The sequence below is a fragment of the Piliocolobus tephrosceles genome, chromosome 1, assembly GCF_002776525.5.
Source record: "Piliocolobus tephrosceles isolate RC106 chromosome 1, ASM277652v3, whole genome shotgun sequence".
Classification (NCBI taxonomy): Eukaryota; Metazoa; Chordata; class Mammalia; order Primates; family Cercopithecidae; genus Piliocolobus; species Piliocolobus tephrosceles.
In genome coordinates this window covers 198986701-199009682 of record NC_045434.1, presented here as the reverse complement: position 1 = coordinate 199009682, position 22982 = coordinate 198986701, and positions in this window count along the sequence as shown.

The following is a 22982-nucleotide window of genomic DNA, read 5'->3' as shown; positions in this document are numbered from 1 at the left end:
GACTAATTAGAGTTCAGTTGTCCTTGGGCCACCCATTCATTGCTGTTCAGAAGTTCTCAAATTTGCTGCTTTTGTAGGTATTTTGAAACCTGCAAGTAGATTATTTGGTGTGTCTCATTTTTAAAATGAAAATAAAGTTACCTTACCCAGTAAGATGAGTTCTAGTTGGTGAAAGGGGAGAATCATGGAACATGTTGCCATATACTTTTTTATTTCATTTAAAATATAAAATGTGCATTCATATCTCAGTCTTTTACTACAGGGCCAGGGCCCCCACCTCAAATGGGGTGAAGGAGTCTCATTCTTAAAATTCAGCTTCATTTTTATAGCGGGGAACCATACTTGTTTTTACTAACTTCTGAATTAAATAATACTCAATAAAGATGTTTAAGAACAGACTTGGTGAATGGATAGGTAATTAGTTCTGGGTGCGAAGAACAAATACTAGTTTTACCTAAATAAAGCATTTCAGAAATACAAAATCTAGAAAGTCTCTCAGTTTTAACAATATAAACCTGCTGAGCCTTCATTTGGTCCTTGTGTATGGTTTGTGTACTCAGTTGACTTAACTTCCCATTAAAAAAAACTGCTGTGCTCCTGACCCAGTGGATAAAGCACTGTTGGGAGTTCAAAGAGCTAGCCAGGTTTTAGTCCTGACTCTAACTAGCATTGAGATTTTGGGTAGGTCATGAAACATCTGAAGGACTGGAACCATTAGACACAGACTCCTATCCAGTAGCTAGACAGCTTGCCCCTATTCTGGCTAGAAGCTTGACTTGCAAACAAATGTCCTACTGGTATCTAAAGCACTGTCATTTGTGGTTGAGCTTGTACCAAGTGGGTAGATAGGATCGCCTGGTAGTTTGTTAAAACTCATGGGCCCTACCTCAGACCTACTGAATTAGAATCCTAACAAGATCTGCAGGTGATTTGTACGCATACTAAAGTGTAGAGGTAGTGGCCAAAAAAAGCAGGAAGGGCATGATACCCAAGGAGGTTTCCTTAATACAATTCAGTTCTTATGAAGTTCTTACTGTGCAGTTATTCTTGTTTCTTTAGCTGCCACCCATGAAAGCCTGGGAGTGGACCCTGTCTCAGGAAAAAAAAAAATTGATCAAAAATTATACTCAATAATTACAATACTGAGGGGACAGTGGGTTCTCTTTCACTATTAGAAACACCAAATAGTAAACACAGCTAAGGCTTTTTTGTCTTTTAAACATAGTTGGGAGGTGTTCTTTTTCCCTTTAACAGTTGCGTTCTCAGTACATTGCAGTGGCTATACAATATTTCATTCTGGAAATGTATAGGACATAATTATGTAGTTGGCACTAAATGTCAGGAATGTCAGTTTCATTAAACTGTCCAATAGAGGCTCTTTTATCCTGCTCTCTTGGCCCTCGGTCCAGTGAGTACCTTTAAGGTCCTTGCAAGGTATCTTGAGCTGTTGTTCAATGGTGTGGTATTATGGAAAGAACACTAAACAGGAAAAAGTGTTTGTGTTTGAGACAGGGTCTTGCACTGTCATATGCTGGAGTGCAGTGGTACCATCACGACTCACTCCAGCTTCAACCTCCTGGGCTCAAGTGATCCTGGTACCTCTATCTCCCGAGTAGCTGGGACTACAGTTGCATGCCAGCATGCCCAACTATTTTTTTTTTTTTTTTTTTTTTGGTAGAGAAAGGGTCTCACTGTGTTGCCCAGGCTAGTTATCCATGTTATGATTTTGGTTCTGCTTTTCCTACTAGCATTATGACCATAAGCAAGAAACCTGGCAAGTTAGTCTGGCCATCTAAAGTGGAGCGTGTTGGATTTTGCGTATAACCCTTTATCTTCTAAATTGTGTGCTTAAGCTTTCTTTTCTTGCAGTTTAACACTGGCTAGTCCTAACCTGCTAAACTCAATGCAGATGCTGAGGTTCTCCAGCCAACTGGTGGGTGAAGACCAGAATGAGTAGTCTGCCAAAGGCAACTGAGTCCTAAAGGGTTAAGGCCCAAGCCTTGTGGGTACTCTGGCCCAGAAACCACCCACATAGGTAATTTAAACTGCCAGCCACTGAGGACCAAGCTAGTGCCTGGGGTTACAGAACTAATCAGAGCTGCTTGTTATGGAAAACACAGTGTGATTGTCAGAGGGGAATCCAGCCTAAGGCACCTGGAGGGTCCCAGGAGAACGGAACTTGACTCTGCTTAAGGTGGCAAATGCAGGAAAGCTTGGGAAACAAGTACAGATGGTTTGTTTTCACCAGTCAGTGAACCAAACTGATGACCTGTGATTATACCAGTTGACCTTTGTGTAACGATTTTAGGATGTTTTGTAATTATCTTTTGTCAAGATTGATACTTTGTGTGTGTGTGTGTGTGACGGAGTCCTTCTATCACCCAGGCTGGAGTGCAGTGGCGCATTCTCAACTCACTGCAACCTCAGCCTCCCGAATAGCTGAGATTACAGGCGCCCGCCACTGTGCCCAGCTAATTTTTATATTTTTAGTAGAGATGGGGTTTCACTGTGTTGGCCAGGCTGGTCTTGAACTCCTGACCTCATGGTCCACCTGGCTTGGCCTAAGATTGATACAATTTTGTATGCAATAAGTATGTAAGTAGTTACCTGGAATCTAAAAGGAGCTTGAAAGGCAAAGGCATTCAACAATAGGCACAAGTGAAATTCTAGACCCTCTCAGTTACCCTGCTGAATGTATTGCTTTGATAACATGACTCAACTCTTTGAAATGCTCTGATGACTGCCTCTGGAATACAGTGCTTTATTACATGGCATATCATAGTGGTTAGAGCACAGAGTTTGGAATTTAAGGGTAGGGGGGTGAAAAGAGGTTGATTAATGGGTATAGAAATATAGTTAGAGGAAATAAGACCCAGTGTTTGATAGATCAATAGGGTGACTAATTAATGACTTGTATTTTAAAATAGAGAATTTTTTTTTTTTTTGCACTCTGTCGCCCAGGCTGGAGTGCAGTGGCACGATCTCGGCTCACTGCAAGCTCTGCCTCCCGGGTTCATGCCATAAAATAGAGAATAATTCTAATGTTACCAGCATAAAGAAAGATAAATGTTAAGGTAGTGGATATCCCAGTTATCCCGATTTGATCATTATACATTGTACGAATGTATCAGAATACCACATGTACTTCAAAATATGTACATCTATCTTGTATCAATAAAAAAAATAGGCCAGGCACAGTGGTTCATGCCTGCAATCTCAGCACTTTGGGAGGCCTAGGTGGGCAGATCACTTGAGTTCAGGAATTCGAGACCAGCCTGGGCAACTTGGAGAAACACTGGGTGTAGTGTTGCACACCTGTAGTCCCAGCTACTCAGGAGGCTGAGGTGAGAGGATTGCTTGAGCCGGAGAGGTGAAGGTTGCAGTGAACTGGATCATGCCACTGCACTCCTGCCTGGGCAACAGAGGGAGACCCTGTCTCAAAAAAATAAAATAGGGTGTGGTGGCTCACACCTATAGTCCCAGCACTTTGGGAGGCAGAGGCAGGAGGATGGATTGAGTCCAAGGAATTTGAGACCAGCCAGTGAGACCCTGACTCTACAAAAGTAAATTAGCCAGGTGTGGTGGCATGCACCTGTAGTCCTCATTATTTGAGTTTGAGGCTGAAGCAGGAGGATCCCTTGAGCTCAGGAGTTTGAGGCTGCAGTGAGCCATGATCGCATCACTGGGCAACAAAGCAAGACCCTGTCTCTAAATTAATTAAAATAAAATTTAAGCATCTCAAATGCCTTGCAGGAATGTGGGATACAGTGCTCAGAATGGTCCCCGTCAGATAGTATAGGCTTGTTTTCTGTGAAGAGCCTACTAACTGCCACCTGGTGTCCCCTTCCCGCCCTGACATTAGGAAATAGTTGTGCAATGGTGGTTACTCTCAGGGTGGTCACCCAGGCAAACTCCAGAGGAGGATGTACTTTCACTGATTAGCCTTCTAGCCCCTTTTCCCCAAATCCCCAAGGAAGGCTGGGACTCATGAAAATGGAGTTGGCCTTTACTTGTCAACAATTGAGTAAATCCTAAATAGGGACAAACATCCAAGTAGCTCCTGAATTATAATTAAAGGAAAAACATTTCTTAAAATGGAAGGCATATGTACCTTGTAGTGGACATTCTGTAATCTCAGTTACACGGCCGTGTCTTACTCTATTGCCAGTGTCTGTCCCTTGAGACCAGCTTGTTGCTCAGATTGGACACAGCAACACTGCCGCTGACTACCTGGGTGAGAAGGTGGGCAAGTCAGTCAGCCTCTCGGCCTCAGGTCTTGTATAAAATAGGTTTAACACTTACCTTATAGGGTTACTTGCAGGAATTAAAGATAGTATATGTAAATCAGTATATATAGTAGGAGCTGTTTATTATAAATATTATGTAATAATTGAGTATATTCTTGATATTCTGTGGTAAACTTAAATTTAAGAGATTTTATTCTGTGGCTTGAGCATCATTCTTTGCTGGTGAAGAAAAGAAGACGAGGAATTCATTTAATATTTGAGTGCTTGCCTGCCTGAAGCATAGCATTGAATGTCCCTGCTGCTAGGTGAGCAAAAATAAGTATTAATACTTGTGCTTCTTCTGCCTGCTTTTCAGGTAGAAAAAACTCAGTGCCCCTCTTTGACATTATTTAAGATTTCTCCTCACTGTAACAGTATAGTGACATTAACTATGCTTTTACAAATCATTTCTTACCACCACCAAAAAAAAAAAAAAAAAAATTGTACCACCTGAGGGCATTCCAACCCCCTCCTCCCCAAGTATAGGAAAACACTGGATGAGTTGGGTCCTGGCACCTGTAGTCCCAGCTACTCAAGAGGCTGAGGGGCGAGGATCACTTGAGCCCAGGAATTTGAGGCTGCAGTGAGTCATGATCACATCACTACACTCCACCCTGGGTGACAGAGTAAGACCCTCTCTAAAGAAAAAAAAAAAAGACCGGGTGCAGTGGCTCATTCCTGTGATCCCAGCACTTTCGGAGGCTGAGGCTCAGGTGGATCACCTGAGGTCAGGAGTTCGAGACCAGCCTGACCAACATGGTGAAACCCCATCTACTAAATACAAAAAATTAGCCAGGCATGGTGGTGGGTGCCTGTAATCCCAGCTACTTGGGAGGCTGAGGCAGGAGAATCGCTTGAACCCAGGAGGCAGAGGTTGCAGTGAGCTGAGGTTGTGCTGTTGCACTCTAGCCTGGACAACAAGAGCGAAACTCCATCTCAAAAAAAAAAAAAATATATATATATATATATATAGTATATGTTAGGCACATACACACAGATTCCTGAACTCTTCTCAGAAACTTGGTTTTTGTAGGGCTCAAGAATTGACATTCTTAGAACACTGAAGGTTGAGAATCATTGTTTTCTCAACAGCAGTGGCTTTCAAAGCTTTTTTTTTTGAGACAAGACACTCTGTCATCTAGGCTGGAGTGCAGTGGCGCAATCTCGGCTCACTGCAACCTCCACCCCTCCAGGTGTAAGCAATTCTCTGCCTCAGCCTCCTGTGTAGCTGGGATTACAGGCATGTGCCACCATGCCCAGCTAATTTTTTTGTATTTTTAGTAGAGACGGGGTTTCACCATCTTGGCCAGGCTGGTCTTGAACTCTTGACCTCGTGATCCAGCCACCTTGGCCTCCTAAAGTGCTGGGATTACAGGCGTGAGTCACCACGCCCAGCCTCAGAGGTTTTTGACTACAGTTCACAGTGAGAAAAAAAAAAAATCAGAGTAGAGGAAGGATAAAAAATGTATTTTATATATCACTACATACATATATACTCACCTCTGGAAAAACTTCATGAAACAACCTCACTACAGGTAATGCAGTCCTATTGTATAGTCTGTTTAATTTTTTTCTTTCCTAATGCTGATCTCTCTCTCTTTTTTTTTTTTTTTTTGAGACAGGGTCTTGCTTTGTTGTCTAGGCAGGAATGCAGTGGCATGATCTCAACTCACTGCAACCTCTGCCTCCCAGGTTCAAGTGATTCCCCTGCCTCAGCCTCCTAAGTAGCTGGGACTACAGGTGTGCACCACCACACCTGGCTAATTTTTGTAATTTTAGTAGAGACAGGTTTTCACCATGTTGGCCAGTCTGGTCTTGAACTCCTGGTCTCAAGTATCTGCCGCCTTGGCCTCCCAAAGTGCTGGAATTACAGGCGTAATCTACAGTGCCCGGCCCCTAATGCTGATTCTAACCCATTGTATTAGTCTGTTTTCACACTGCTATAAAGAACTACCTGAGACTGGGTAATTAAGAAAAGAGATTTTAATGGACTCATAGTTCCACATGGCTGGGGAGGCATCAGGAAACTTAAAATTATGGTGGAAGGGGAAGCAAGACATGCCTTACAGGGTAGCAGGAGAGAGAGAGCACGAAGGGTGAACTTTTAAACCATCAGATCTCGTAGGAACTCTGAGAACAGCACGGAGGAAACAGCCCCCATGATCCAGTCACCTCCCACCAGGTCCCTCCCTCTACACATGGGGATGACAATTTGAGATGAGATTTGGGTGGGGCACAGGGCCAAATCATTATCACCCATTAAGGAGATTGTTTTTTGAGACAGGGACTTGCTCTGTCACACAGGCTGGAGTGCAGTGGTGTGTTCACAGCTCGCTGTAACCTCTAACTGGGCTCAAGTGAGCCTGCTTTGGCCTCCCAAGGTGCTGGAATTACAGGCATGAGCCACACTACACCCAGCCCATTAAGTAAATTTTAATCCGTGGTTTGAAAAACGCAGTGTGTGATGTTGATCAGGTTTTAACCCCAGAGGCAGAAGTTCTGAGCTAGAAGAACCTTCAGAGGTCATCTAATCCACCAGTCCCTAAGCCTTGCACAGTACTGGGCTGGGTATAGGAGAATTACCTGAGATATCTGTTTAAAATGTGCATTCCAGGCCCCAACTCCAGAGAGCTTAAAATGGAATGAAGGACTGATTAAAGTTTAACAAGCTTCCTAGGTGAGTTGTATGCACAGCCAGATTTGAGAGTTCTTCAATGCAACCCTTACCACTAAAGGCCCTCCAGAATGGTGGAGGGTTTGAATTTGCCTCTGTTGTATGGAGGGGAGGCTCTCTCGGTTTGAAGTTAACACCTTCAGGTTACTTAGGAAATACAGTTATTTACCTGATACTTTGTTTAAAAGTCATAAAAGAACTGTCACTACTGAATTTGCAGGTTTGACATGTTTATTGTATTACTTTCTAGTATACTAAAATAAAGATGTAACTGTCTAAAAAATGTGTCTGACCGGGTGTCATGGCTCATTTGGAAGGATTGCTTGAAGCCAGAAGTTTGAGACCATCCTGGGCAACATAGCAAGACACCCATTGCTACAAATTTTTTTTTCTAAATTAGCCCACCAGGCTGCCAGGCTCGGTGGCTCATGCCTGTAATTCCAGCACTTTGGGAGGCCAAGGTGGGTGGGTCACCTGAGGTCAGGAGTTTGAGACCAGCCTGACAAATATGGTGAAACCCTGTCTCTACTGACAATACAAAAATTAGTGGGGTGTGGTGGCAGGTGCCTGTAATCCCAGCTGCTCAGGAGGCTGAGACAGGAGAATCACTTGAACCCGGGAGGCAGAGGTTGCAGTGAGCCAAGATTGCACCATTGCACTCCAGCCTGGGCAACAAAGTGAGACTCCGTCTCAAACGAATAAAATTAAAAATAGGCCGGGCACGGTGGCTCACGCCTGTAATCCCAGCACTTTGGGAGGCCGAGGCAGGCAGATCACAAGGTCAAGAGATGGAGACCAACCTGGAGAACATGGTGAAACCCTGTCTCTACTAAAAATACAAAAAAAATTAGCTGGGCGTGGTGGCATGCACCTGTAGTCCCAGCTACTCAGGAGACTGGGGCAGGAGAATAGCTTGAACCCGGGAGGCAGAGGTTGCAGTGAGCCGAGATTGTGCCACTGCACTCCAGCCTGGGTGACAGAGTGAGACTTCGTCTCAAAAAATAAAAATAAAAATTAGCCAGGTGGGCCGGGCGCTGTGGCTCATGCCTGTAATCCCAGCACTTTGGGAGGCTGAGGCGGGCGGATCACGAGGTCAGGAGTTCAAGACCAGCCTGGCTAACGTGGTGAAACCCGTCTCTACTAAACAAAGTACAAAAAATTAGCCGGGCATGGTGGCGGACGCCTGTAGTCCCAGCTACTGGGGAGGCTGAGGCAGGAGAATGGCGTGAACCCGGGAGGCGGAGCTTGCAGTGAGCCGAGATCACACCACTGCACTCCAGCCTGGGTGACAGAGCGAGACTCCGTCTCAAAAAAAAAAAAAAAAAAAAATCAGCCAAGTGTAGTGGTGCACATCTTTGGTCCCAGCTACTTGGGAGGCTGAGACAGGAGGTTCGCTTGATCTCAGGAGTTCAAGGCTGCAGTGAGCTGTGACCACTGCACTTCGTCGTGGGTGAGAATGAGACACCTGTCTCTCTTTTTTTTTTGAGACGGAGTCTCGCTCTGTCGCCCAGGCTGGAGTGCAGTGGCCGGATCTCAGCTCACTGCAAGCTCTGCCTCCCGGGTTCACGCCATTCTCCTGCCTCAGCCTCCTGAGTAGCTGGGACTACAGGCGCCCGCCACCTCGCCCGGCTAGTTTTTTGTATTTTTTAGTAGAGACGGGGTTTCACTGTGTTAGCCAGGATGGTCTCGATCTCCTGACCTCGTGATCCACCCGTCTCGGCCTCCCAGAGTGCTGGGATTACAGGCTTGAGCCACCGCGCCCGGCCGAGACACCTGTCTCTTTAAAAACAAAAGAAAAGAAAAAGGCCAAGCATGGTGGCTCATGCCTGTAATCCCAGCACTTTGGGAGGCTGAGGCAGGTGAATCACTTGAGCTCAAGAGACCAGCTTGGGCAACATTGGTGAAACCCCATTACTACTAAAAACACAAAAATTAACCGAGCATGGTGACAGGCACCTGTAGTCCCAACTACTGCAGGAGAATTGCTTGAACCTGGGAGGCGGAGGTTGCAGTGAGCCAAGATCACACCACTGCACTCCAGCCTGGGAGACAGAGCAAGCCTTTGTCTCAAAAAAAGGGAAAAAACAAAATAAGAAAAATTTTAGAAAAGTGTGTCCACTAAAGTCCCTTATTCAGTAACTTTCTTTTGAGTGTCTACCATGTGCTGGGCACTGTTTAAGGGGCATAGGGTGCATCGGTGAACAAAGACAACGATCCCTGCCTTGGAGCTTACATTCTAGCGGAGGGAGACAGACAATAAGCAATCCAAGAGTAAATGTTAGAGAATGTTATAAGATGGTATGTGTGTTGGGAAAAGAAAACGTAGAGTGGGGTGAGGGTGAGGAAAGGCTGGTCAGAGGAGGCTTCACTGAGAAGATGAGATTTGAAGTGGGTAAGGGTTGGGCACTTGGATCTGTGAGGAGGAGCTTTTGGAGAGATGGAAGAGCTAGAGCAAAGGCCTTCAGGCAGAGGCGCATTATAGCACCGAGCCCACTACAGCTAGGCAGCATGAGAGGGCAAGAGGAGGGGGTCAGAAGTGATGGGCAGCCGCTGTGCAGGCTGTGTAGGCTGTTCGAAAGACTGTGGCCTTTACTGAGCGAAATGAATCACTCCTTGCTGAGTTGGCAGAGGCATCGCATGATCTGACTTCCATTTTAAAACTAACTGCATATAAAGAACAGAATATGGGGGGCAAGGGTGGAAGCAGGAAGACCTATCAGAAAGTATTGTAAGCTGAGTGCCGTTGTGCAACTGTAGTTCTATCTGCTTGGGAGGCTGAGGCAGGAAGATGGCTTGAGCCCGGGAGGTTGAGCCTGGGAGGTTGAGCCCGGGAGGTTGAGCGCAAAGGAGACTAAGAAGGAGGGACCAGTAAAGTAGGAGAAAAACCAAGTGCCTGGTAATCTGGAAGTAGAGTAAGGGTATGTGAAGGAGGAAGGATGATGAACTGAGGTGAGTGCCCCCAAAGAGTCCAGTAAAATGAAGACTTTGAATTAGGCATGAACTTCTCAGCATGAAGGCCTCTCGTGGCCTCCCTGGAGCAGTGCTGCCGGGGTGATGGGCCAGAAAGCCTGAGTATAGTGGGCTTCAAAAAGAACGTGAGGAGAGTGACTGGGGACAACTGGTAGACAATGCTTCCAAGGAGCTCTGCTGTCAAGGGGAACAAAAGTGGGAAAAACTTTCTATGACTGGGAAAGTCCAGTAGAGAGAAAAATTGATGTGGGAGAAGGGAGACCTGCAGGAGCAATATCCTTGAGTGGGTGAGAAGGGTTGGTTTGTAGCACACAGAGAGGGTTTAGACTTGGATAGAAGCGTAGCTGGGGTGTTAGTGATAAGTTGGGAGCCTGAGTGTGAGTGCACATGTTGGCTGGTGGTGGATATGGAACGGAGTTCTGTGGATGTGCCCGGTCGCCTCTCAGGCCTCTTAATGCTGAAGTACCCTAAGGTTCAGTCCTGGGTTCAGTTCTCTTCTCATTGTTCTCATTTTCTCAGTGAAGTAGAAATAAAGGTAGGGATGATTCACTGGGAGAGTCCTGCACCACTAGGGAACTCTACCTGAGGGCTGGACCCTCAGTGCAGCCTCTGTGGGTAAAGAAATAGGTTTGAGAGGTAAAGGGCCAGGCTCAAGATCACACGGCTGGTTAGTAGCAGAGCCAAGATGGCCCAGATGGCCTGGTTTCATGCCTGGCATCTGACAGATCCATAAGAAACAAATCATTTCACTGTCTTGACAAGGTTGAACCCTTGTGGCTCTTCCTAGTAGTGTCTCCATCTCCAGGTCTGTTCTGATACAGAGATGTCCTGCGAGCAGCTCTTTCCTGTCTGTCTGTTCTCTCTGGATTCTGCCTTGCCTGCCTTCCAGCTGCTCTGCATCTTTGTCCTACGAGATCAGTGATGCTCAAACTTGAGAGTACATTAGAATCTCCTGTACGGCTTGTAAAAGCTGGATTGTTGGACCCCCACCCTCAGAATCTCTGATTCAGTAAATCTGGGGTGTCTGAGAATCTGCATTCCTAACAAGTTCCCAGGTGATGCTGAGGCTAATCCCGGAACCAAGCTTTGAGAACCACTGTGTTAGACTGTATACATCCCTCTTGAATTCAGGTTCATGAAGGAACTGTGTTAGACTGTATACATCCGTCTTGGATTCAGGTCCGTGAAGGAACTCTGTTAGACTATATACATCCGTCTTGGATTCAGATTCATGAAGGAACTGTGTTAGACTGTATACATCCCGCTTGGATTCAGGTTCCTGAAGGAACTGTGTTAGACTATATACATCTCTCCATCTGTCCTCTGTCAAGCCTTAGGAGTGCCTCCCATTAATTGTGTTCTAAGAATGTTTGCTGAACTCATTCATTCGGCAAATTTTTATTGTGTGCCTGGCTGTGTGTTGGTATCTGGGGGATACAGCACAGAGAAGCCATTCAGCTGTTAAGGGGTATAGTGGAGATTGAATCCAGGCAGTCTGGCTCCAGAGGCCATGCTGTTAATCACCACCTTAATACACCAGCACCATACTGACCCTTCCTCATTGTCATCAGAGAGATTGAAAGAGAACTGGAAAGAGAATGACTTTCTCACTTTGTGATTCATTGTTAGTTAATGTGGTATCCATGTGGCATCTAAAATCATTTGTGCTGCCAGTAGTGCCACCCCACACTGTAGGATACAGCAGGTTAGAACACAGGGTGACATATGGTGTGGCAGGAGTTTGCTTAGGTAGTTCTGTGAGCACTGTGTGAAGGAGTGGCTGGTGGGGACGGGGGCAGATTACAAAAAACCCATTTGATTTATATCTATTATTATGAGCAAACCAAGAAAAGAAAAGAGTTTGGAGAAAAGTCATCTCAGGCAAGGCAGTAGTGATCACTAAGGTAGGGAAGCAAGAAAAATATTAAGTATTTGGTATGCCTGGAGTTGAGAGAGTGTTGGGGGCCTGACAGGAAACAGGGCTGAATTGACTAGATTTTTGAAGGGCTTTGAACATCAACCTAAAGAACCTGAACCTGATCTTGAAATCCAGTCAGCTGCAATGGGAAGGGCATGGGCTCTGGAGCCAGAGATGTGGGATGGAATCCCAGTTCTGGCTCTTAATAACCTTGTGATCTTCATGACTTTCTTAATTTCTCTGAATTCAGTTTCTTGGGTAAATAGAACTAAATATTCCTATTTGATTTGGTTATTATGAGGAGCAAAAATAATGCAAGTACCTGGCATATAACTGACACAAATGGTCATAACTATTATCAGTTACCTTTATGTTTCGAAATCTCATCCTAGCAACAGCATACAGGGGACAAGGGCAGTGTCCAAGGCAGAGGCGGAAGCAGCAGGAACATTTTGCCATATTCCTGATGAGAGATGGTTTGGCCTAATTGAGGCAGTTGGAGAGGGGGTGGCAAGTAAAGATAGTTGAGTGACATCTGGTGTTAATTACTGCTGTTTACATGCAACCATGAAAGTCCATAGCAAATTCTAATTTCTAATTTTGCTGAGACACCCTAACCGATGTCTGTTATGAAAGTCATCTGCTAGTGAAGGTGATGGAAGAGGTGAGAAAATGAGGCAATCTAAAGAAAATGGTTTCTGAGACAGAAACCAGCTGGAGATAGAGGAGAGATTCATCAGAGACTGGGATCCATGATGGGAGGCAGCCTCTGTGTAGACAGTACTGTTTATTCTGCAGCAGAGTTTGAAAAGCCATTTGTTCTCATCATTTTCATCCAGTATAAAAGTTACTTATCAAAGAAGTCAGGCAAAAGTTGGAAAGATAATTTCATTATAAAGCACTGTAGTCCTGGATTTATATGATCAGTGGGTATCCAAGGGTCTTTTTCTAGTTATATTTTATTTCATATTCCAGAGACAGTTATATGGAGGCATATACTTGGGAATTCTCAAAAATCTTTCATCCTCTAGAATATCAGATGTTTTCAGTAGAATTGACAAGCATTGGTCTGTAATTTTCAAGTCAATACTTTTCTCATGTTTTTGAAGATGGTAACAACAAATTTGAAGTTAATCTAGTGTAGGTTCTATAAAGCAATTACAGAATAAGGAGCTTGGCTTGAGATCCGTTAATCTTAATCTAGTATCCTGGTCCAGTCTTTCAAAGTACCTGCCACTGATTAGAGCATATCTGGAGGACTATGGTCAGTTCAGAGGTTTGTATTTGAAGAGGGAAGTTGACATATTAAAGCAAGGTCCAGGCCGGGTGCAGTGGCTCACACTTGTAATCTCAGCACTTTGGGAGGCGCTGGTAGGGGGAACACTTGAGGCCAGGAGTTCGAGACCAACCTGGCCAACATGGTGAAACCCCGTCTCTACCCAAAATACGAAAATTAGCTGGGTGTGGTGGTAGGCGCCTGTAGTCCCCCCAGCTACTTGGGAGGCTGAGGTACGAGAATCACTTGAACCCGGGAGGCGGAGGTTGCAGTGAGCCATGATCATGCCACTTACGCTCCAGCAAGACTCTGTCTAAAGAAATAATAGTAATAAATAAAATAAGGTCCAAGGAAGGCCACTGGGTATAAAGTATATAAGGTGTTTTGACTGTCTTCAATAGTTTGCACAAACACATCTCATTCATCCAAGCTAGAAGCAAATACTTGTTTTTTGTTTTTTTTTTTTCTTTTTTTTTTGGTGGGGGGACGGAGTCTCGCTCTATCACACAGGCTGGAGTGCCGTGGCATGATCTTGGCTCACTGCAAGCTCCGCCTCCCGGATTCATGCCATTCTGCTGCCTCAGCCTCCTGAGTAGCTGGAACTACAGGCACCTGCCACCACGCCTGGCTAATTTTTTATATTTTTTGTAGAGACGGGGTTTCACCCTGTTAGCCAGGATGGTCTCGATCTCCTGACCTCGTGATACGCCCGCCTCGGCCTCCCAAAGTGCTGCGATTACAGGCATGAGCCACCGTGCCCGGCCATAAATACTTATTTAAGCTGCTGAGTTCAGCCTAGACTGACTTCCACTGAGGCATAACAGCCTTTTATAGCATAAAATGCTGTTAGAGCTGAAATGAAAGGATACTAAATTCAGACCTGCTAAGTACTGTTGAACTTGGGCTTGTGTATTAACCTCTCTGAACTTTAGATAATAATATTGCACAGGATTACCAGGAACTAAGTGAGATCATATTGGTAGCATGTCTGCAATACAGTAGGTCCACAGTAAGCATTGGTTCCAACATACTTACAGGCAATTTCTAAACAGCCTTTGTATCCATCATTCTAGTTATTCATCTAGCAAGTATTTATTGACGGCTGCTGTATTTCAGGCACTGTCTAAACTCCAAGTATACTTATGGAGCTTACATTTATCAAGCAAATATAATGTCAGGCCGGGCATAGTGGCTCACGCCTGTAATCCCAGCACTTTGGGAGGCTGAGGCAGGTGGATCACCTGAGGTCAGGAGTTTGAGACCAGCCTGACCAACATGGCGAAACTTCGTCTCTACTAAAAATACAAAAAAATTAGCTGGACATGGTGGCAAGCGCCTGTAGTCTCAGCTACTCAGGAGGCTGAGGCAGGAGAATCGCTTGAACCCGGGAGGCAGAGGTTGCAGTGAGCCAAGATCGTGTCACTGCACTCCAGCCTGGATGACAGAGCGAGACTCCGTCTCAAAAAAAAAATTAAACGTCAAGCATTGATCAAGTGGGATGAGAGGTAAATACGTAGAGAATGATGGAAGGTGTTAAAAAGGGTGGTTGGGGAGATCTTGGGAGGTTACATGTGAGCAGATCTGAAGGAAGTGAGGGAAGCAGCCTTGCGACTATCCTGGGAAAGTGCATTATAGACAGAGGGAGCTTGCAAATACCTTGACATGAGAAAGGACTTGGCCTCTTGAGAAATAGTAGGGAGACCAGTGTGACTGGAATACAGGAAGGGAGTGGTAGGAGAGAAAGAAAAGAGTCTGGAAGGGTGCAAGGCAGACCAGTTAGGGCCTCAAAGGCCATGACAATAAAGACTTTAGTGTCTTGTTTTTTTTTTTTTTTTTTTTTTTTTGAGACAGAGTCTCACTGTCACCTGGGCTGGAGTGCAGTGGTTCAATCTCGGCTCACTGCAACCTCCACCTCCCTGGTTCAAGCGATTCTCCTGCCTCAGCCTCCTGAGTAGCTGGGATTACAGGCACGCACCTATTTGAAGACTGAATTGACACCATTTGTTGATGGATTAGATTGGTTAAGGGGCCTCAGAATGGCATCAAGATTGCCGCCTAGATTCTTGGCCTGAACAGCTGTGTGAATGGCCATGCTAGTTCCTCTTGGGGAAAGACTGCAAAAAGAGCAAGTTTAAAGATAGAAAATCAAGAATTTGGTTCTAGACACATTATACTTGAGATGCCTTTTCGCATCTAAACGAAAATGTCACATAAGCAGTTGAGTACGTGGGAAAATCGATATAAACTTGGGAAGTTACCAAGGTATAGGATGAATCAGCTTATGCACAGTGTGTAGCAAAGTGCTTCTCAAACTTTAGCAGCCTCACAGATCTCCTAGAGAAGTTATTAGAACATAGACTCGGCAAGGTGCAGTGGCTCACGCCTGTAAATCCCAGCACTTTGGGAGGCTGAGGCAGGCGGATCACGAGATCAGGAGATCAAGACCATCCTGACACGTGAAATCCCGTTTCTACTAAAAATATAAAAAATTAGCCAGATGTGGTGGCGGGCACCTATAGTCCCAGCTACTTGGGAGTCTGAGGCAGGAGAATCACTTGAACCTGGGAGGCAGAGCTTTCAGTGAGCTGAGATTGCGCTACTGCACTTCAACCTGGACGACAGAGTGAGACTCTGTCTCAAAAAGAAAGAAAAACAAAAATCATAGACTCTTGGGCCCCTAGGGATTCTGATTCGGTAGATCTTCGATGGGGATGAAAATTTACATTTCTAGGCCTGGCATGGTGGCTCATGCCTGTAATCCCAGCACTTTGGGAGGCCAAGGCAGGTGGATCACCTGAGGTCAGGAGTTCGAGACCAGCCTGACCAACATGGTGAAACCCTGTCTCTACTAAAGATACAAAATAAGCCGAGTGTGATGGTGCATGCCTGTAATCCCAGCTACTCGGGAGGTTGAGGCAGGAGAATCGCTTGAACTTGGGAGGCGGAGGTTGCAGTAAGCCGAGATGGTGCCATTGCACTCCAGCCTGGGCAACAAGAGCAAAACTCTGTCTCAAAAAGAAAAAAAAGAATTTGCATTTCTAACAAGTTTCCAGGTGATGCTGATGCCACTGGTCTTCTAAGCATTATTTATTTATTTGTTTGTTTTTGAAGTGAGATCGGGAGCTGTTAGAGAGTTTTCAGCTGAGGAGGGCATATGACTACATTGTCTTTTATTTAAGTTTCAAATATGGGATCTTGCTATATTGCTTAGCCTGGTTTTCAACCCCTGAACCTCAAGCGATCCTCCTGCCTGGGCCTCCCCAGTAGTTGGGACTACAGGCATAGACCACAGTGCCCAGTCCCCATTTTCATTTTTGAAAAGGTGACTGTACTGGCAGTGTGGAGAATGGGTTGCAGGGGTGGAGATGGCAGAAGCAGAGAAACCAAGTGGAAGCTTTGGTCGTAGTTGCATCAAGATGCTAAGGCTTAGGCTTGCTTGGGCTTATGCAGTGAGCACCAAGTCTCCTGGAGGGATCAACCGACGCTGGCTTACTTTTACAGGTCTCTAGGCACCGTTCTGCCTGGTGTCCTGCTCTTTTCCATAGAGGGCTCAGTCCCATAAGACTGCCCCCACTTCAGATGCCAGTCACAACTTGGTTATCACTTACACTTCTGACCAACCGACTATGAGTCACGGCTCCCACTACCCCTCCTTGGGTTCAATTAATTTGCCTAGAGTGGCTCACAGAACACAGGGAGACACTTACATTTGTGAACAGCCAGATGAAGAGATGCAAAGGCAAGATATGGGGGAGCGGACACAGATTCCATGCCCTTCCTGGGCACACCATCCTCCCAGCACCTCTCCCCAAGCATCCTTTGGGTGGAACTTGATGCTGGCCTTTCCCCCTCTGCATTCAGTTTGTCCTTTCTCTATCTCAAAGAAGGTACAGTATCATACTGTAGAGGACAAGTGTCTAAAAATCATATGCCTCAAGTAATTATCTTTTTTTAAACAGATAGCCGGAGCCTCATTTACTTTATACTGCCTTAAGTCACAGAACGAGGGAATGACAGAGTCAGAATTTGAACCCAAATCTCCTCAATGCTTTGCATTATACCCTGCTGCCTCATGAAGCCGTATAACCTTAGGTAAATCTTTGTGCTTTCCATTTGTTTCCTGCCCGCTTCAAGGGAGATCATGTATGTGAGAGTGCCAGGCAAACCCCACCACAGTGTAGACCCGTGAGTTGCTGCCATCATCCATGGGGTCACGTGGTCAGTGTTTGTCAATGTGTCTAATATTTCTTATCTAGGAATAGTAAAGAATCTCTCAGCTTTTTTTTTTTTTAGATGGAGTCTTGCTCTGTCGCCCAGGCTGAAGTACAATGGCACGATTTTGGCTCACTGCAACCTCTGCCTCCCAGGTTCAAGTGATTCTCCTGCCTTGGCCTCTCGAGTAGCTGGGACTACAGGCTCCCTCTACTGCGCCCGGCTAATTTTTGTATTTTTAGTAGAAACGGGGTTTCGCCCTGTTGGCCAGGCTGGTCTTAAACTCCTGACCTCAGATGATCTGCCCACCTCAGCCTCCCAAAGTGTTGGGATTACAGGCGTGAGCCACTGCACTGGGCCAGAATCTCTCAACTTTAATTGTGGGCTGAACCTCTATGGAGAGAATGTGTGTATAATGAATTCCTCTGTGCTCTAGGATATATTCCTTTGGTTCTTGTTTTAGAAATTTCCCTCATGCTGATGTAAAAAAAAAAAAAAAAAAAAAGATATTGTCATGTCTATCAGCTGAGCACACACAGGGGGATTGAGAGGAATGGAGAAAGACAGGAGGAGGAGGTAAGGAGAACTAACACTCATGGCCAGTGTGTACCTCCTTTGTTCTAGGTGTTTGACATATTTGAGATCATCTTTACAGTTGTCCTATGAGTTATATATAACATTCCTGTTTTACAAGAGAAAAGAGAGCCTCAGAGTCACCACCAGGAAGTGGTGGAACTTGAATTCTAACACTGATCCTTCTGATTCACAGTGACTCCTCACACTGTGCTCTGTTGCCTCAAGAAGAGATATGAAGCATAGATCCGTGGGCTCAATTTTGTTTGGTTTGGTTTTTGAGACGGGGTCTTGCTATGTTGCCCAGGCTGTTCTCAAACTCCTGGGCTCAAGCAATCCTCCCACTCATTCTTCCAAGTAGCTGGGATTGCAGGCATGTGCCACTGCGCCTGGCTCAGTTTTATATGATTCTACCAAGTAGCTTCAGATAAGAACATAGGGAAGATGAAACCCCATGTAAAGGCATGAATGTCAGAAAACTTAAGGAAACAAAAACATGGCTTGCATCTGTAGCTCAGCTATGTGGGAGGCTGAGCCCAGGAGTTGAAGACCATAGCATGCTGTGATTGAATCTGTGAATAGCCACTGCATTTCAGCCGGGCAGCATGGCAAGAGCTCATCTCTAAACAAGAAAGAAAGAAAAAGGCTGGGCATGGTGGCTCACGCCTGTAATACCAGCACTTTGGGAGGCCGAGGCAGGCGGATCACGAGGGAGTTCAAGACCAGCCTGACCAACATGGTGAAACCCCATCTCTACTAAAAATACAAAAATTAGCCGGGTATGGTGGTGTGCACCTGTAATCCCAGCTACTCAGTCAGGAGGCTGAGGCAGGAGAATCTCTTGAACCTGGGAGGTGGAGGTTGCAGTGAGCCAAGATCACACCACTGCACTCCAGCCTGGGAGACACAGCGAGACTCCGTCTCAAAAGTAAAAAATAAAAAAGAAAGAAAGAAGGAAAAAGAAAGGGAGAAAACCAGGCAAATCTATGGGCAGTCTCTCTGGACCTCTGGGAGTGAAAATCCCTGTCAGGAATTGCTGTCACTTTTCTTCTGTGACATCTGCTTCAGGCTTCCAGCCTTCACCCAAGCCGGCTAAATTGCCATTGTTTCATTAATTTAACAAATGTTGATTGAAGGGCCAAGCCCATGCTGGACCCAGCAATGTATCGCCTTTATTCTAGGCGCTTTATTCTAGTTCATTTACTTATGGGTTCACCAGTTATTTAGTGCCCCCACCAGGGATATAGAGATGGTTGAGTCACAATCCATGCCTGCAAGGAGCTCACAGTCTAATGAGGGTACCACACAACGAAACACAGAGGAAGACAGACGTGGCGTCTACCCTCATGGTGCTAGACTACAGTGGAGGAAGTGGGGAGGGAGCATAAACCAATAAAAAGTGGTCAAAAAGTAATACATATTAAGTATACAATGACCATCTGATCCAGCATTTCCACTTCTGGGTATATTCCCAAAAGAATGGAAAGCCCAGGAACCAATATTTGTGCACTGATGTTCATAGCGGCCTTATTCATAATAGCCAAAGGTGGAAACAACCCAAATATCTGTCAACAAATGAATAGATGAACAGAACGTGGTCTGTCCATACAATGAAATATTACTCAGCCTTAAAAAAAAAAAAAAAAAAAAAGGAATGAAATCCTGATACATACTACCATTTCGGTGAACCTTGAAAACATTATACTAAGTGAAATAGGCCAATCAGAATAGGACAAATATTCTATGATTCCACTTATGTGAGATACCTAGAGTAGTCAAAGTCATAGAGACAAAAATAGAACTATGGTTGCCAGGGGTTGGGGAAAGAAAAAATAGGGAGTTATTGTTTAATGGGTGCAGAGTTTGAGCATGGGATGGAAAAAGTCCTGGAGACGGATAAGATGGATACTGGTGATGGTTGCGGTGCGGATCTACATAACGCCACTGAATAGCTTACCTAAATGTTAGATATATGTATTTATTTTACCACAACGCAAAAAAGTAATATATTTGAGACTTTGTCGTGAAGAAAATGAAATTAAAAATTATGAAAATAAATTCATTTTATATTTAACCAACAAAAGGTAATACAAATAGTAGTCATATAATAGCCATCGTGGTCAGTGCTACAGAGAGTCCTACCTGGTGTTGGGAGAGAAGATGGCAGGTAAACCTGCTCAGGTTAGTGGGGTTCTGAAACCAAGAGGGGCTTCATCAGGAGAATGGCATTTCAACTAAGCCTTGAAAGAGAAAGCTTGGTGAGAAGGGGTGGGTGTTTGTGGAAGACAAGACATTCCAGGCAGCAGGAACAGCAAGGCGAAGGCCAGAAACAGGAGCGCCCCTTTGGTGGAGTTGAGGAATTACAAGGTTTGTATGTGGAACACAGATTGGGGGAGTGGAGGTTGGACTTGCAAAGGATTTTAGGCTCCTCCTAGGAGCAAGTGGAATCCATCAAAGAGTTTGGGCAAGGGATTTTTATTTTTAATTGGTAAGCCCCTTGATTTGGTTAAGTAGAAAGGGATGGAAAATAAAGTTTATTGAGGGGTTTCTATGTGTCAGCTGCTTTACCTACCATTCCCTTCTTGGGTAGAAGCCCTGTGAGGTCAGAATTACTAGGAGATGAGTTCCTTGAGGACAAGGATTCAGCATTCTCAACTCGCTGATACTAAGTAGGACACTTGGCACAGATGACGTACTCAATAATGATCCACATGGTTGATTTTACAGATGAGGCTCAGGGAGGTGAAGCCATGTGACCCAAGTGAGCAGGTGAGGAGGAGGCCCTGTAGCCTAGGAGCTGTGCCAACCCTGAGCCCATAGTCCCTTCTAAACCATGCTACACATTCCACAACCCCAGATGTCCCTGCTGTTTTCCAGAGCCTCTTCCCTGAGTCCCTCCTTCCCAGAACACTGGTGTGTGTACCCCTAGGCCCAAGGGGTGGCCAAGGGGCATCTGTTTGTGAGTGTGACTTTGCACTTAGGAGCTGGTGTGATCCCTGGGCTGAACGTGAGGTCCTGTGGTGCAGGACAGAGACTAGGGCAGGTATTCATTTCCTATTTCTGCTGTAAAAAAATTACCACGAACTTACTATCTGACATTCATGGAGGCCAGAAGTCCAAAATGGGTCTCACTGGGCTGTAATCAAGGTATAACCGTGGCTGTGTCTTTCCTAGAGGCTCCAGGGAGAATCTGTTTGCTTGCCTTTTCCAGCTTCTAGAGGCCACCTGTGTACCTTGGCTGGTGTTCACCGTCAAAGCCAGCGATCCCATCACTCCAGCCTCTGCCTCTTTCACCACATCCCCTCCGACTCTGACTCATGCCTCCCGCTTTCACTTAGAAGCACCCTTGTGATTACTTTGGGCCACTCCAATAATCCAGAATAATCTCCCTATCTTGAGTCAGCTTATTAGCAATTTTTTATTGTATTAAAATAAATACATTTGTAATATACATTGAAATGAGGTCTTGCAACGTTGCCCAGGCTGGTCTCAAACCCCGGAGCTCAAGTGATCCTCCTGCCTCAGCCTCCCAAAGTGCTTGGATTACAGGTGTGAGCCACCGTGCTTGGCCTGATTAGCAATTTTAATTCCCCCTTGTCATGTAAGATAACATATTCACAGGTTCCTGGGGTCAGGGTATGGACATCTGGGGTGGGGAGGGGACATTATTCTGCCTAATGCAGGTGCGAAGAGCAGGGTGTAGGTCAGGGGCTAGTTCTCCTTGTGTCACCATATCCCCCAAGAACTCTTAAGAATCTGAGAATGTTAAATTTAAACCTAGCCCCAGGTCATTATGAAGGTATATTCATCAAGGTAAGAGAACAGAATAGGATAGGATAGAGTAGAAACTGTATTTAATGATTTGTTAGTTTTTAACTTTTAAATATTTAGATAAATGGTATGTGGACCTCATGTATGCACTTTTTCCATCAGCCATGCAAATATTAGAGGTCCATCTAACCTAAAGTCACATAGCTGGTGAGGATTCAAATTAGAACACAGATGTGTTACTTTCACCACACAAGGCCCCTCTTCAAGGAGAAGTAAGGCACTGTCTTACTCAGCTTCGAGGCTCTGTATCTTTGCCTGTTTCCTGGTGGTTGCAGGCTATGTGCTCTGGAAACTCCTGCTGAGAACCTGGCCTCCTAGCCCTTCTGAAGCTGCAGTTCTTCTCTCATACCGTGTATTGTCCTATGTGAATACCTCTCATACAGACCCTCCACTGGGCTGTTCAAGTCCACATACTTATGGGTTCACCAGCTAGTTAGTGCCCCCAGCAGGGATACAGAGATGGTTTAGTCACAGTTCCCGTTTGCAAGGAGCTCGCAGTCTAGTGAGGACACCACACAAAGAAATAGACAGTGACGACCATGCGAGAGACTCTTCCAGTGATGGCTGCGCGATAATCTGGGGCAGATCTGGGGTGGGGTTAGGTAGAGGCTGCTCAGAGGAAGTGATTCTCAAACAGAGTCTTAATGAGGCCAGGAGGCTGAGGGCTAGAACTTTGAGTTGGCATATTTATAGACCCTGAGGCTACAACGGGGCAAGTTCGGGAAATCCCAAATCTGTCATGATGACTAGAACAAAAAGTAAGAGGCGAGAGGGGCCAGAAGTAAGGCTTAAAACACTAAGAGCCTCAGCCCAGGAATGGTGGCTCATGCCTGTAATCCCAGCACTTTGGGAGGCCGAGGCGGGTGGATAACTTAAGGTCAGGAGTTCGAGACCAGCCTGACCAACATGGTGAAACCCCATCTCTCCTAAAAATACAAAAAAAAAAAAAAAAAAGTAGCCAGGCATGGTGGCGCATGCCTATAATCCCAGCTACTCGGGAGGCTGAGATGGGAGAATTGCTTGAACCTGGGAGGTGGAGGTTGCCGTGAGCTGAGATTGCGCCACTGCACTCTAGCCTGGGTGACAGAGCAAGACTATGTCTTTAAAAAAAAAAAAATGCTGGCTGCAGTGGCTCATGCCTGTAATAGCACTTTGGGAGGCCAAGGTGGGCAGATCATCTGAGGTAAGGAGTTCAAGACCAGCCTGACCAACATGGAGAAACCCTGTCTCTACTAAAAATAC